The sequence below is a fragment of the Furipterus horrens genome, unplaced genomic scaffold (genome assembly GCF_987537825.1).
Source record: "Furipterus horrens unplaced genomic scaffold, mFurHor1.1.pri manual_scaffold_6, whole genome shotgun sequence".
Classification (NCBI taxonomy): Eukaryota; Metazoa; Chordata; class Mammalia; order Chiroptera; family Furipteridae; genus Furipterus; species Furipterus horrens.
Genome location: NW_028327176.1, coordinates 109,203,769 through 109,221,560, shown reverse-complemented (window position 1 = coordinate 109,221,560; position 17,792 = coordinate 109,203,769). Strand labels below are relative to the sequence as shown.

At 35.4% G+C, this 17,792-nt stretch overlaps 1 protein-coding gene and 1 pseudogene across 1 annotated transcript in view; one reads left to right on the top strand and one right to left on the bottom strand.

Annotated features, from left to right (window-relative positions):
* Positions 1-17,792, bottom strand: part of PRIM2 (DNA primase subunit 2) — a 316,163-nt gene that overhangs the window by 227,716 nt on the left and 70,655 nt on the right. The gene's annotated exons all lie outside the window — the stretch shown is intronic.
* Positions 4,574-5,026, top strand: LOC150007220 (large ribosomal subunit protein uL15 pseudogene; annotated as a pseudogene).

The following is a 17,792-nucleotide window of genomic DNA, read 5'->3' as shown; positions in this document are numbered from 1 at the left end:
AAATAAAAAAGCATGTGCTCAAAAGTATATTCCCAGGAGTATGGAGACCTACAACTGGTTCTTTATCACCCTCCTCACTTTTATATATGAGTATGAATAGAGATAAGAAAGAAAACCAGATTTGGTAAGCAAATAACTAACCTCTTTTCTGACTGACTTGGCAGAACTAAAATATGAAAAATGCTTCCTAAGTTCCTCTTTACAAACTTGAACTGAGGAGGCACACATGAATTATTTAATGAATGAATAAAAATATAAAAGCATAGGAAACATAACGTTATTCCATTACTATCTCTAAACTGAGTCCTTATCCAGACTCTAAATTCATCCATTAACTTTTTAATTTAGTCCTAGACTTCTTTTCTAAAAACCTTGTGACTAATAGACACTTTTCCTACTTGAGTTTCCTCCCTAAAATTTCCCCTACATTAGTCTAATGTAAATGCAGTCTTCTGCCTAGCTATTTTCTCCCCTCAATCGTATTATTATGGCACTTGTGCATGGCCATTTTTAAGCCTTCTTATTTATAAATACCTCCTATTCTCCTTTGTTTGGTGCAGCATTTTTTAGCATTTATTTTATGCTACAATTTTCCTCAGAGCTGCCTTGTAGCAACATTTTAGCTATAAATATTCACATATTTGCAATGAAGCTACATTCCTGTTAAAATAATAATTTATAATATTTATGCTCTAACAGATTAGCAAGGATCTATATGGCTACACACATACTTGTCATAAGAAGGGAAATGCATAGCTCCTTTTCTTTCTTTAACCAGTAAAAAGTGGTTGGGTAAATTCATGAACTTCATCCTTGTTTTAAAGATTAATCAGATTCGCTTTCACCATCTTTATCAAGTCAGAAATCTCTTCCTTCTCCTTACACAACAGGCGGAGCTGTTGAGTAATGTTTTTATTATGCCATACTAATTGTCATCTGTTTATTGGTTCCTATCAACTAGAATTGTGTAGAAGCCACTCATATCAAGAATCTTGTCTTACAGCACTTCTATTCCACTTCTCCTATGTAGAAAGCACTTAAGGAATATTAGGTCACACATTCCATAAATACAGCATTGGATACGATGCTGGGTGCCAGAAATAATCAAATATTTAACAGTCTAGTAAGCTGACTGGTAATAAATAAGGTAATCAAAGAACTCTGATAATTAAGAAGCAATGCTTCACTAGCTACTACATTCAGCTAATCAAAACCTGTGATTTCATTACCAGATTAGTGACAAACGTCTCCAAATACGAGACTGTTCTGTAAGTACATACAAGTTCCTTTAAATTAGTATTGTTTCTCTTAAATACAGAAGATAAACTAGACTCTAACAAAAACAATACTGACAAGCTATCACCAAAGCTGTATCAGAAAAATAAACAACTCTCATCACCCAATCCTTTCTCTAAAACTCTCTTGGAAAAGATTTCTCTTTTTATTTAATTAATATTTTATTTCTTTTACCAATTACTATAGAACACCTCTCTCCCATTTTTCCCTTTTTTAGTCATTCATTCAATAAACATTCATTAATCTCAGGAGAAAACTCCAGAAAAAGAACTAAATAAAATGGAGACAAGAAATCTACCAGATACAGAATTCAAAACATTGGTTTTAAGGATGCTCCATGAAGTTAGGGGAAGAATAGATAAACTCAGTGAGAGCTTCAACAAGGAAATAGTAAGCACACACAAAAAGACACAGAAACAATAAAAAATGAAAACCAGTCAGAAATAAAGACAATTGAAATGGGTAATATACTAGAAGGAATCAACAGGAGATTAGATGAAGCAGAGGATCAAATCAGCAATTTGGAAGGCAAGATAGCAGAAAATACCCAACTGGAACAGCAAAGAGGAAAAAAAATAATTTATTAATCCTTTATAATATGCCAACTATCATGGTAAGCATCGACAATTCAAAGATGAAAAAGAACAATCTATTCTTTTCAATATGTTTCTCAATTGTCATAAAAATATTCATGTTCTTCAAATGAGTATCATTTATGATCTTCTGTGAACATTTTTTGCAGAGAATATCAAAAGTAGCCTCATTTTCCATTCCGATGTTATTTCGACTCTGAGTTGATTTCAAAACAAGAATACCAGCTGTATCTCATCCTTGTCACAACATATCTCCTACAGAACGTCTTCCCAGCCCACAACTTATTTTCCACTTAACCAGATGCCCCAGGACCCAGATCAAGAAATTTACATAGTTCATACATCAATACACGTATAAATACCTTAAATTATATCTCTAATTATTTTCTGAAAGTTTCATGCTGTTCATTTGCCTTCTTGTCTAGAATTTAAGCTTTCATGCTGTAGAGATTACAGTAAGTGAATCTCTATACTTTCATATCCCTGACAACATGCTGAGTGTATAGTAGCTTCTCAATGAATATTAAGCTGAATGGGACAAATACATAAATACCAAGATATATACAAAGTCTGTCCAGAAAGTATCCAGCCATGTAGTATGAAAAATAAAGACATTTATTGAAGAAGAAACAAGAAACATTGTACATAGGATAATGACACCTCAGTCCCCTTCAAAGTAGGCACCTTGGGACCTCACACAGTTCTCCCAATAGTCACCAGCTGCCCCGTCATATTTTCCTGAATCTCATCTATGGTCTGAAATCTCTTCCCTTTCAAAGGTGATTTTAGTTTTGGGAAATGCCAGAAGTCACAGGACACCAAATCTGGGCAATTCATGGGGCTGAGTCACCTGGATGATTTTATGTTTCACCAAAAAACTCTGCACGAGACGTGATGCACAAGTAGGCACAACATCATGATAAAACTGCCAATCACCAGTTGTCCATAGCTGCGGCCTTCTGAGTCATTCAAATAGTTTTCGGGGAGGAATGTTGTTCAAACTTAATGCAAAATTTGATGCAGATTCGTTGCTCTACTCAGTCATTTTGAATGTGATGGCCACACAGTGCACATGCTCACTCAACAACATCTACTGCTCACACTGACTAGTACAGTGAAGTTGTTATTGTTCACACATGTGCATTTCAGTCCACTTTCCTTGGCTGCCAGGTTACATCATTGTTGCACAAACCATTCTCATTATATCAACAATAATTGGACTTTTCCTGGACAGACCTTGTAAATATGAGTTCATGTCACATCTACTATAAGGTGTAACAAGAGTCTCAAATATAGTGGAAGATTTGACCATTTTGATGATTTACTGTTGTTATGTTAATTCATATATCTTCTTCCATCAGTACAAATTTTCACTTAATTGGCACAGAAACTGGTACAGCCCCTCCTTCCTATGTAAATGTTTAGTTTGGGAGATGAATAACCTAATGTTAAGTACAAACACAGCATCTGTGTTGACACTTGAGTTATAATTTTTCATTAGTCCCAATTTTCTTTTCCTTTTTTTCCCTTTTTTTTACTATTTCAATCAATGTGTTTTATTGTAAGCTGCCTCAGATGTTTTGTGGAAACAAACAGGTTATAAATAAATGCACCTATTGTGAAAAATATATACACCAAGTTTCCATTTAAAAGCTCATATTTTCTTTTATCCACCAAAACATACTTCAATTCAAACTTATTCCCTTCCATTTCTCCTCCTCTAAGTTTCTGCCAGTCATCCATGTTCTTAAATTATATTGTCTATCAAATTTACTATAAAGACAAAATTTTCTACCTATAGCTTCACACACTTTGTGAGTTTCACTGCTATTTTCTTTCACTTCTTTCAAATTACAACTTTTGATTGGCTCATTACGATAGGTGAGGCTGAACATGGTCTCTCTGTGCTCTAGACATTTGTTTTTAGATAACAGGTAGCAAAAACTTTCACCAATGATATAAGCTATAAAAAGCAAACTTAAAGGTATTGAGATTCTTTCACTAAGTTGATAAAATGTTAGCATATTTTGAAGAAATCAGAATATGCGACTTATGATTCTTGCATCACTTTATCCACTTCCTAGTAAATTAATGAGACCATTTAATATAAGCTAAAATCTCTTTCCCTTTCCTGAGGTTATATAAATTCTATAGCTGTATGCCTTTGTTTTTCTGTTTCTATTCATTTTACTTCAGAAACTTATTTTCCATATATTTATTTCCCCTTCAATACTTCTGTTGCATAACTCTTCAGAATGACTAGTCTAAAAGTATTCAAGAGTTTTTAAAGTATTTCCCAAATAATTAAAGAAATGGAACTAAGAGCAATAAGATACTACTTTTACCTATACTAGCCAAGAATTTCAATTGTAAAATTCTATACTGTTGAAGAGTTGAAATAAATATTCTTGTATACTGCTTGAGACAGTACATACTGAAGTAATATATAAAAAAGCAGTTCTATAAACATCAAAGCATCAAGAACTTTAAAATATTAAGACTCTTTGACCCAAGAATTTAATTTCTAACTATCTAAAGATATCAAAAATAAAAATAAAGGCTTACATAAAAATTTAAAGTACATAAAAATCAGAAACAGTAAAATTCCAATATCGATGAGATAGAAAAGCAAATTATTATAACTCTCCAAGAAAGAGTACAGCTCTTGCATTTCAACCATCTACATGCCATCCAGACTGAGGAAGACCCAGAAACTTAAGGGCCAGGTGAGCCATGGCCATGGCCATATGGGCAACCACAGGAAGCACCGGGAGGCCGAGGTAATGCTGGTGGCTTGCATCATCACAGGATCAACTTTGACAAATATCACCCAGGCTACTTTGGGAAAGTTGGTATGAGGCATTTCCACTTAAAGAGGAACCAGAGCTTCTGCCCCACTGTCAACCTTGACAAACCGTGGACCTTGGTCAGTGAGCAGACACAGGTAAATGCTGCGAAAAGCAAGACCGGAGTCACTCACATCATTGATGTGGTGCGATCGGGCTACTACAAAGTTCTGGGGAAGGGAAAGCTCCCAAAGCAGCCTGTCATTGTGAAGGCCAAATTCTTCAGCAGAAGAGCCAAGGAGAAGATTAAAAGTGTTGGTGGGGCCTGTGTGCTGGTAGCTTGAAGCCACACGGAAGGGAGTTCATTAAATTCTCACAAATGAAAAAAAGAAAAAAGAAAGAGTACAAAGGCATAAAAATGCTATTAATATAAATTACATTTTGAGAAAATGCTTCTAAAATATTAAGACAACAGATTCTAAATGTTAAATACCATGTTACCAGTAATATAAATATATAAATTTTTGTCTTCAATCATACTTTCCAAATTTTTCCAAATATTCTACGAAAAGTCCCACTGCTCTAAAATAATTAGCTTACCTATTTTTTAAATCACAGTTTTTGACCTATGCTATTAAAAAGCTTAATATTTAAAATACTCAATTTTAATTATAAAATATTAAGCTGGCTTGCAATACAAAATTAGTTAAGATCTACTTTATGGGAAAAGAAGAGAGAAAAAGTTGAGGGTAATTTATATTATTCCACATATAATTAAATTACATGTTTTATCTACACTACTATATAAACTGCATACAGAAGAGGAAACATTTCCCAACTCATTTTATAAGACCAGAATTAACTTGATATCAAAATCAGACAGATACTATATTTTTAAAACTCTAAACTAATATTCCTCATGAGCAATGAAGCAAATATTTAGCAATTTGTAAAAAAAGAAAATATACCTTGACATATAGTAGGTTTATCCCAGGAATGCAAGATTGATGTAATATTTTTTTAAATTATAATCAACATTAAGAGACTAAGCAAATGTTTCTAAACCAAATGGTTATCTCAATGAATAAATGCTCAAATTATTAGATACAATTCAACATCCATTCATAACAAACAGCTCCAATAAAAAGTAGGCAAACTGAGAACAAAAAAAGCTTCCTTAACCTGATCAAAGGACCTCTATGAAAAATCTATAGCTATTATAATACTTAATAGTGCAAGATTAAATGTGCCCCGAGATCAGTAATAAGGCAAGGTGTCCCACTCTAACCACTTCTATTTAACTTGTACTACAAGTCCTAGCCAGCACGTACAATAGACAAGAAAAATAAATGGCATACAGATCAGAAGGAAAGAAGTAAAACTTTCTTTATTCACAGACTTCATGGGCATCTATGTAGAAAATATTGAAGATATATCAAAAGATTACTAAAATTAGTAAGTGAAATTAGCAAAACTGCAAGATACAAAGTAAATATTTAAAAATTCTATCTGTATACGCTAGCAACAAAAATTCTGACAATGAAAAAAATTAATGCTATTTATTAAAGCATTACAAAACATAAAATACTTAGAAATAAGTAAAAGAAAATATGTGAAAAACCTCTACAATGAAAGCTACAAAACATTGCTGAAATTTTAAAAGACCTCAATAAATTAGACATATTTCATCTTTGTGGGTTAAATGATTCAATATTATTAAGATAGTGTCCATCTCCAAATTGATCTATAGATTCAATGCAACCCCATCAAAATTCTAGCAAACTTCTTTGTTAAAAATCAACAAGCTGATTCTGAAATGTACATGGAAATACAAAGACCCAGGTGAGCCAAAACATTTTTTTAAAAAAGCTCAAAACTGAAACATGCTACCTGATTTCAAAATGTATTATAAAGATATAGTAATCAATAGAACAACATAAAGCAGAGACATATACCCACGCTTATATGAGAACATCATTTTCAACAATATGCCAAGGTAATATAATGGGAAAAGGATAATCTTTACTACTATTGGTGCTGAAACAACTTGAAATCAATATGAAAAAAAAAAATTGACCTTTACCTTACACCATAACTTAAAATTAATTCAGAATGAGTCATAGAGCTAAGAAAGAGCTAAAAGCATTATACAAGAGAAATTCTTTGTGCTCTTGGGTTAGGTAAATATTTCTTAGATGGAAAATGAAGGTGGGTAAGTAAGGGAAGGGTCTAGTCAAAAAACTAGTATAAATGACCCACAGACATAGATAATGGGGTGGGGATTGACTGTGGGAGAAGGAGTGGGCTGGGGGGGGGAGCAATGAGGGGAAAAGTGGGACAACTGTAATAGAAAAACAATAAATAAATAAATAAACTGATAAAATGTAATGAATCAAAACAAAACTTTTGCTCTTCAAAAGATATCATTAAAGCAGTAAGTGGCCAAGTCCAGACTGAGAGACAATATTCAAAACACACACATAAATTCGTGTGTATATATGTTTTATGAGTTCTACTACATTCTTCAGATAAGTTGTTATTCAGATAGATATGTGTATGTATATGTATAAACACAAATATACACAAATATGTAACAACTTATCTGAAGAATATATATAGAACTCATGAAACCCAATAACAAGAACACAAACAACCCAGGTTTTTAAATTGCAAAAGGATATGAACAGACACTTTATCAATGAAAATATATGAATCACAAATAAGGACTGAAAAGACATTCAACATCATTAGTCATTCAGGAACTGGAACTAAAACCACAATGAGTTGGCATCATACACACACAAAAATGGTTAAATTTTAAAATTCTAACGTCAATCTTTAAAGTTCTCAACATAAAAAAATTGTAACTGTGTGGTGAAGGATGTTAATGAGACTATGGTTATCATTTTACAATATATACAAATACTGAATCATTATACATCTGAAGCTAGTGTATGTCAATTTTATCTTAAGTTTTAAAAAATAAAAATCAATAAAACTCTGACAATACCAACTTCTGGCAAGGTTGTAGAGTAACTGTAACTCATGCACTACTGGCGGGAATGCAGAAGGATCTAGCCATTTTGGAAGTATCTTATAAAATTAAACATGCTTTGCACATACTTGTTATACAGCAATCCCACAGGTATTTATCCAAATGCTCACACCAGTTTTATTCATAGTAACCCCAAACCAGAAACTATCTAGATGGCTATCAAGTGGGGATTGGATAATTTTTAGTGCATTCATTCAATGAAATACTACACAACAATAAAAAAAATAACAATAAACAATCAATATATGAAGTGACATAAATACTGGAAATATCATGCAGATTTCTCAAAAACTAAACACAGGTGAATAAATACTGTATGATTCAATTTATATGAAATTCTAAAACAGACAAAATGTTCATGACAATGAGAGTTCCATGGTTGGAAAGAGGAAATTAACTGCTAAAAGGAACAAGAGAACTTTTGGGGGTTGGGGCGGGTGAAGGAAATATTATATCTCTTGATTGTGGTGATGGTTACACAGCCATACACATATGTCAAAACTTATCCAACTGTACACTTAAAATCAGTGAATTTCATGTATGAATTTATACCTCAATAAAACTAGTTTAAAAATTCAAACCACATACTAATAAAAAGCATAATCCCAATCCTATCATAAAAAAGAGAAACAATTATTAAAAAGAAAAAACAAGATCTCATAAGCATTAAAAAATAATCTGCATATATTACTAACCAAAGTATAGTGTGGCCATACGTAATACTAATCTTTGCTAATTACCTACCAAGAATATGCTGCAAATCTTTAACAACTGACAAAACCTATACTCTTACTTCAAATTGTTTCTATTCTGCTGGATGGCTTCTGTTTGATAGTCAAGGGAAAAGTTTATCTGATCCTTAAGATTGTGATATCAGGACTGAGGGATTCTTAAATGAATTGGGGCCTACTTGTTGAATAAAAGGCCCTATTGTGAAGCATTTCTTAACAAAATGCCAGTTTCAATGCCTCAGATGCCAAGGGTGGCCATAAAGACAAATACTAAACACTGTTAAAGCAAACACATTAATAAGAGCAAAGACAATAACTGACATTGTTCCTTCAGGGAAACACATGTCCGATCGCACCTCTGGGAACAGGAGTTTTAACAATTTCCAAAGGATGACCTAGAAAAAGAGAATAGCCTGCAGTGCATAGAAAGGACAGAACAGTTTTTTATTACGAAAGCTTACAGGACCTTGAGGGTATTATGCTAAGTGAAGTAAGTCCCACAGAGAAAGATCAATATCATATGACTTCGCATATGTGGAATCTAAAAACAAAACAAATGAACAAACAAAACTCATAGATACAGAGAACAGATGGGTGGTTGTCAGAGAGGAGGGGGTTTGGGGAGGCCTAGATAAGTGAAGCGGGTAAAGAGGTACAAACTTCCAGTTATAAAATAAGTCAGTCATGGGGATGCAATGTACAACATGGTGACTAGAATTAATAATACTATACTATGTATGAAAGTTGCTAAAAGAGTACATCTTAAAAGTTCTCATCACAAGAAAAAAAAATTTGTAACTTTGTATGGTGATGACTTACAGAGACAATCAATTCAAAGTATATATAAATATTGAATCATTATGCTGTACACCTGAAACTAATAATGATATATCTGAATCCTACCTCAATTTTTTTAAAAAAGAACCTCTTAAGATTTAAGAAAAAGTTTACAGTAGAAGCAACAAGAGTATAATAATTTCTCCTAATTCTTAAAGTGTTCTCTACCAAAAGTAAAATATAATCAACATTTGGGTATTTCTTTAGTGAAGAATTACATATTTACATAAAAACAGACACTATCTAAACTGAAGATAAAGCTTGTCCATGAGGACTAAGATGCTTTAAAATCAAACTACCTATTATTTCCTAGATGCATCTTCCCAGAAACTGCTAATCTTTCTTACCATAATATTGTGACAAACTAGCAGTCATGAAGGAAAAGTTTAAAAAATTAGAGTGTATGTAAATATGAGTGTGTTTACACAGTAAGCCACGGTTTCATGCCCAGACATACTGATTTATGAATTAAGTCTGAAATGTGTTGAAGTATTCTAGAAACATAATAAACAATGAACCAAGAGTATGGATGAATAGACACTATAATATGGAACCTTAAAAGTTCCATAGCCCTATTTTTTAAAAGACACTTATAATATTCTATTTAACATTGAGTTTTCTTTCTAAATAAGAGTAGCCTCAAATACATGATACTCTCAGAAGTTAAGGAGTCACTGAAGGAAAATAAATGCCAAATTGTTGGCTAGTAAAATAACAAGTACCACTCATAATTTTTTAAATTCATTCATGCATTTCGTACTTTTAGCAATGGCACATGCACAAATTGTAAGTTGAACTAGAGGACTTATAAATTACATTGGCCACTAAAACAAAATTTAAAAAGTTGTGATCAAGCACTAAAAACTATCACTGTAGTTCATCACCAGAAACAAAAAAGGATTCCACATGATCAGTGCGTAGGACCTTTTCTCATAGGACATCTACCTCCCAGGAATACCAGAACCAGGTATAATTTCCCCACATATGAAACTGCAGTGTTTTCAAAAGTCAATTAATTACATCTTCAATACTTTAAAAAACGTTGTAGATTATAATTTCTTCTCCCTATATGCTTTTATAAAACTGCAATAAAATCTTTTGATTTTTCAGTTTATTCCATATCCTCAATTTACTTTCTCATAGTATTTATTATGCAATACTCTCTGCAATGTCACATTTTGTTTACCACCTTAATGAACAGCATGCCCTACGGGGCCAAATTTATACTGTAAAAAATTAGTGGTCTTACTTCCCCCTAGGGAAGCTCTTATTTATTTATTTATTTATTTTTTTATTTTTTTATTTTGGTTTTTCAATTACAGTTGTCCCCTTTTCCCCCAATTTCTCTCCCCCACCCAACCCACCCCCTCTCCCACAATCATATCCCTCCCCGTTGTCCATGTCCATGAGTCTTTCATACAGGCTCTTTAATTAAACCCTTCCCTTACTTAAGGAAGCTCTTATTAATAATATATATTTTTGTAAAATTTTATAAAGAAATATATATATATTAAGATATTCGTCGGCAGCCGTCGGTCTCGAGAGACGATGGTGTAGCTTCTTAAGAGTCTATCTGCACCGCCGAGAATGGCTGTGCAGTCCGACTCGGGAGTGACACGGTATCTGTCTCCTCCCGTGTTGAATCGACATCTTGCGATGACGCTGGAGTGTCCTCTCCAGTGAAGCTGAAGCTACAGAGCCTGGGCAGGGTGATATGGAGGGTCTGCTGTTGCCCATGCAGCAGACCCCCCCTCTCTTCGCAGCTGAAGGGTCCAAGGGAAAGACGGAGTCGATACAGCTTGGGTTCAGGTGCGCCGCAGGAGTTGCCGGTGTTGACTACAACGTCAAACCGCCTTAGGGACTCCGGCTCCGGATTTTCTGTCGGGGTTTACTCCCTTAGCCTTTCCCCTGAAGAGGTATGCCGCAAGGCAGCGGAGGTTTTTTGGAGTCAGAGTTTTCCTTCTCTGATGTACCCTGACTGGAAGATCGAACCAGCGACACTTAGCTCACAGGCCGACGCTCAATCCACTGAGCTAAACCAGCCAGGGTGTACTTATTGATATATAATGTTATAATATTTAATATATTATACACTGGGGTGAACAGAAGTAGGTTACAGTTGTATGTGAAACAGTTTATTCTTGTATTATTATTTATAAATTATTGCATTATTTGTATTATAACTGTAAACCTATTTTGTCCACCCCTGTGTATTATGCTATTATATTATATTATATTATATTATATTATATTATATTATATTATATTATATTATATTATATTATATATATTTATATTTCTTTCAAGGCAATTTCAAAAACTAGTTGAGGAAAACTGGAGGGTGAATGTTCAGGTCAACAGTTGCTTTTTTTTTTTTTAATATGCTTTATTGATTATGCCGTTACAGTTGTCCCAATTTCTTTTCCCTTCATTCCCCTACACCCAGTGACACCCCCTCCCTCCAGTTGTCGCCCTCCCTTTGGTCCCTGCCTATTGGTTGTGCATATAGTTCTTCTAAACATCTTCCTGTCTACTCCATTCCCTCCTACTATGCTTAATTCCTGTACCATCTCCCTCCCTTTCCCCACTTCCCTCTCCCTGCTGACCTCCCCCCAGAATGTTCCCCATACCTATAATTCTTTTCCCACTCTCGTTGCCTACTTAGTCTGCCTTTGTTTCAATTCCCTAGCTTCTGTTGTTGGTTGTTGTGATACAGTTTTCATTTTAATGTTCATAGTTTTCATCCTCTTTGTCCTAAACAAGTCCCTTTAACATTTCATATAACAGTGGTTTGGATCTGATGAACTCCTTCAGTTTTCCTTTGTCCTGGAAGTGCTTTCTCTGCCCTTCTATTCTGAATGACAGCTTCACTGCATAGAGCAATCGTGGTTGTAGGTTTTTGCTTTTCATTGCTTTGAATATTTCTTGCCACTCCCTTCTTGCCTGTAGAGTTTCTTTTGAGAAATCGGCTAATAGTTTTATTGGGACCCTTTTGTATGTAATTCTCTTCTCTCTTGCTGCTTTTAAGATTCTCTCTTTATCCTTAATTTTTGACATTTTGATTCTAATGTGTCTTGGTGTGGTTCTCCCTGGGTCCAGTTTGTTTGGAACTCTCTGTGCTTCCTGGACCTGTAAGTCTATTTCCTTCCCCAAAGTTAGGGAAGTTCTGCTTCATTATTTTTTCACATAATTTTTCAATTTCTTGTTCTTCTTCTTCACCTTCTGGAAACCCTATGATTCGGATGTTGGCCCACTTATAGCTGTCCCATAGGTTTCTGAGCCTCTCCTCATTTTCCTCACTTTTCATTTCCTCTTTCTGCACTGGTTGACTATTTGTTCCTTCCCTATGTTCCTATTTGTTCATTTGATCTCTGGTCTTCTTTCCCTCGCCACTTATTTCGTATGTGTTTTCGTTCATTTCAGCAGGACTAGCCTTCATTCCTTCCTCGTCTTGTTTAAGATCTGCTGTAAGGTCTGTAAGCATTCTTATAACCAAAGCTCTGAGCTGTGTCTCAGAAAAATTTCCTATCTGCTGAGTCATTAGATTAGATATTTGCTGGCTGGTCAGCTGTGACACTGGGATCTCTATCATGATCTGTGCCATCCTGACAGTTTTGTGTTTACCTTTGCTTCCTGGGCGGGGCTATCACACCTCCTACACTGTAAGGGGCAGAGCCCCATGCACTTGTCACTACTGGGCAACCCTTCTCACCATGCTGTGGCATTTTCTGTGGGCATGGGGTCCAAGATGGATTCCTGTCGTTCACTTTCCAGTGAGAGGCAGGGAGCTTCTTCCTCCTTCCCCACCCCCTCTGGTCTTCACAGTCTGAGACAGTGGGGGTCTGCCTTCCCCAGGGTTGGGATCACGAGCTGACCTGCCTGGTCTGCAGCCGGGGGTGATCCCCAGGTGTTTCACTCCTCTTTTTAAATATGGGTGTCTGTGCTTACCGCCGTCCTGCCACTGTTGCCGCAGCTACCACTGCCGCTGCCAGCACAGTTTGAGCTCTCCGCCCCAGCTTCACCCCTCCTACCCGTCCGGACGAGCACCACTTCTTTATAACTTCATACAATGGACTTCCATGTAGCTTTGTTTTCTGGAACTTCTGGTTATTTCTAATTTTGCAGTAGATGTATTCCTTCTTAGTTGTGGAGGGAGACAGATCGTGTCAGTCTAGGCCTCCATCTTGGCCAGAAGTACCAGGTCAACACTTTCTAAGCACTTCTATATGCCAAATATTATAATTCCTATATGCCAAATACTATATGTCAAATACTAATGTAATATATAGTTCCAAAGTATAATACAGTAGGCTACAAAGCCCAATGGCAATTCCTTAAACTTATACACTTGATAATTTTTTCTGTATTTCTCACATTATTTTAAGCCATATTAACATACGCACCTCATTTTACTCAACTCAAAACTATTACTTACTAATAAGTTCGTCCCCACCTCACTTCCCCACCTCTTCATGACTTGCCTTGCTTTATCATTAAGAGAAAGTTTAAAAAAGGTACAAGAGAAGAAATACCAACTAGAAATATGACTGAAGAGTTAAGAGGGACCAAAAGAGAAAAGTGCATTTCTAAAGAATATATTAGACTGATATTGAAGGAAGAGAATTTAGTTTTATTTTATAGAGAACAGTTTAAGTACTGTTTATTCAAAGATGCTACAATCCTAATGAAATAAACTCACTATCTCAAAGAGATATGCATGTTCCTTACTAAGCCAAGATATGGAATCAACCTAAATGTCCACTGACAAATAAATGGATAAAAATATATATGTATAAACACACACAAACACACACAGGAATATTATTCAGCCTTTAATAAAAAAGAGGTGAATCCTGCCATTTGCAACAACATGGATAAAGGTTGAGAGTATTATGCTAGTGAAATGAACCAGACAAATATTCCATGATCTCACATGTGCAACCTTTAAAAAAAAAAAAAGACCAAATTCATAGTAACAGAGATTGCACTGGTGATTACCGAAGGTGGAGGAGTTGGGGAAAAGGAAAGGTGAAAAGAATCATTGTTGCCATAAGCTGAGGAGGGAAAATGGGGACTTATTTTTTGACGGTACAGAGCTTCAGTTGTGCCAGATGACGAGAGCTCCGGAGACGGATGACAATATGAAGCACTTAATACTACTACACTGTACACCTAAAAACGATTAAAACAATACATTTTATGTTACATGTACTTTACCACAATAATAAAATCAGCAAACAAATATAGATGAGAGAAGCTAAGACACAAGACACTGAGTTGAAAGCTCATGAAGTATGTGAGTGATAAGAAGATGAGTGTATGAAACATGGGCACGGGGTGGGTGGTTGCAGGACGGGTACAGAAAGCGGGAATGAGGACACAAAGAGTTTAACTGAGATAGAAGGTTTGTCAGTAAAAACATCTACTGCATCCAAGATTAATTTGGTATAAAATACAACATATTTTGTCACACACACACACACACACACACACACACACAAAACACAAAGACAGTACAAAGTCCCTGTTCTAAAACAACAATTAACTAAGGAACCTCAGTCAATGGAACAACCTAACATGACAGAATCATGAAGAAAAGAACTTATTTTTTAAAGTTAAGATATAGTTATTGGATAATATATAGGTAAGGGCTACCTTGTCACCTGCCAGGCACACCCAGGCCCAACAAAGTGAATGACGATAATAACTTTTCATTTGTTCCAAGATCTTTTATGTCCGCAGACTTTTCCTGTGCACAGATGCACAAACTCAGAGGGTTCAAGTCATAACAAAGGGTGTTTTACTACCTTCCCTTGCTACTTTCTCCAGCCAGACTTAGTAACTTGGGACATGAGAGCAGGAAGAATCAGAGACAATCCATTCCCAAGAGTATACAGACAGTGACTACCCTCACTCCATCACTCATGAGGGTAATCAGTCTGGATTTAGTGATTCAAGTAATAAAGATAATGTTAATCTAATCATTTCAAAAACACCTGCCATAAACAAAAGATGGGCTAGTAATTTATTACTGAGCCCCTAATACATACAAGTCTCACATGGATTCAGCACATTCTTGATTTTAGATTTTCTCTCTCTCAAAAATAAATTGCAAGCTCCTATTCCCCCAAAGCCTCTCCTTTCTTCATGACTTGCTAAAGGTCACCAGCCCATTAGGCTGAAGATAAAGGTATGTTCCATTAACTCACCAGCAATATTGTCACCTCCTAGTACTATCATCCACTATGTAATACAACTCAGTCCCACCAGGTACACATTTTAAAAAGTCCTCTTCTAATCCATCTGCAGGTAAGTGCATTCATCTCACCTAAGTTCACAAGAGCTCATGAATCTTGCGGCAAACACACAGCTTTGCTCTTCAATCACCTAATCCCTTGCCTGCCTCTACCAAAAGTGGCTGAAGAAATAAAATACCTGTATATGCTCTTCCAAACAAAGAAGGCGATGAGGCACAGGTTCTAACCAAAGAAAAATACACAGCATTTTGCTAGGAAAGAGTAATAAGGGACACAATTCTGAGACAGCATTTTCTCCCCTGATGAAGAGGAGCAGAGGCAAGTAGGTGTTCATCCTAAAGAAGGCAGGTTACCTGAAGCTGAGCAGCCAGGCATCCTGCAACCCAGAGGCATCACCGGGGGGAAGGCATAGGGGTTTTAAGAGACCTGCCCTGACATTGCTGAGCCACTGTGGTATGGTGAGCAAACCCGTATCTCAGGTTGGATCAGAAAAAGAACCCCCACATCAGTTAAATATCTTAAACTACTTGTTTAAGGCATTTCTAACTGATAAAACCCCCAAGTAAGAGATTGATTAACACATTTATGTTCATCAACACTGATCCAAAAATGAAAAAGGAATCATATTTGTGGCCCTTCCCATAAAGAAACAGACATCAGTCACAATCACGAGCAGAGAAACCATGGAATAAATACACTGACCTCGAATTCTGGCTCAGCAACTACTACTGTGATCTTAGATAAGCTACTTAACTTTTCAAAGTCTCACTTTCCTCATCTGCAGAAGTCATATTACTAACCACCTCATCATGTTACAGTCAGGATTAAATTGGCAATGCACATCCAAATTTAATAGTGGCTGGCTTACAGTAAGTGCTTACTAGAAATCTGCCTCCATCACCACCACCACAAACACCATCACCAGTAGGCCAATTCTTCGGCTACAATTGGTCAAGTTCAGAGCTTCTTGACCTAAGGAGAATGATTCAGTGCCACATGAAACTGACACGGAAAATAGTTTCAAATTTTGTGCACGCGCGCATGTGTGTGTGTGTGCATGCACACGTGCACGCTAGCTCAGGCCTAACCCACGGTGTGCAGTTGATACATAGTTACTGAAGGAAAAGTCCTTAATCAAAGTGTTAAGAAATGAGAATAGAAACACACAACATTGCAGCCATCAAGGTAAAAAAGTAATTTCTATAACTTTCAATATGTCACCATTTTCAACCATCCTCAAGAAGTAGAGATGATTTTCTTCTTAATATTTTAAACAAAACAATAGTAGTCCAAAGGATTAATGAAAATGTACTTAAAAATTTAAGCTACTTGAGAGAAAAAAACTATAAAAGCAAATTGTTATTCTGTCTCTTAGGGGATTATAACTGCCCTGACAAAATCCAAAACTACGAGTTTGTTTTCACCTCAAAGGTTGAATATTATTTCATCATCTCTCCATTATTTTAGCTTTAATAGTCATTGCAATTAACTTTGGAATTTTTGATGGCACAGTTATAGAAGATAACGTTCTGGTTACCAGTCTTGCTTGCTCTTCTTCTGTTCTCAAATTTATGAGAAAGAAATCTGTCTTCTCTATCTTCTTCCAGTTTCAGTTCTCTATTTCCTAGATCATTACCCCATTCCCACTTCAATTTAGTGAGCTCATTGACATTGTTCACTTAACTGTTTTGCAACTCAACAAATAATTTGTACATGGACAAAATCATCATTTGACAAAGGACAACCATAATATTTTTAAGACCAGAGCTTAAGTGCTTCCCACATTACTAAAGTCTCAAAACTGTAGATAGGTGTCTGATGAAAAATTCTGGCACGAAAACACAAACTCACCTCTGTCATGTTTTTAAGTGTACCCTAAAATAATACAATCATTAAAAATGAAAAGAATTTAATACAAATAGCAAGAGCCTCATAAAACATTTACTTCTAACCTTAATGCCTTTGTAAAGTTTTAAGGGAATCAAACCTGACCATTATTCTCAATTCTATTATTCCTTGATTACTTCTAGTATCAACTATTATTTCTACCAATTCTGGGACAATTTTCATTTGTTATTTTTATTTTGAACTTATTACCTCCTAGAACATTTCAGATGCCATTTTCGGCACCACCCCAATTTTAGTGTACGCTGCCTACTTGAGTTCACAGGGTTCTCTCTGTGTCACCTGATAAAGACATAAAGCCTTAATAAGAGCTTCATTTCTGAGACACAAGA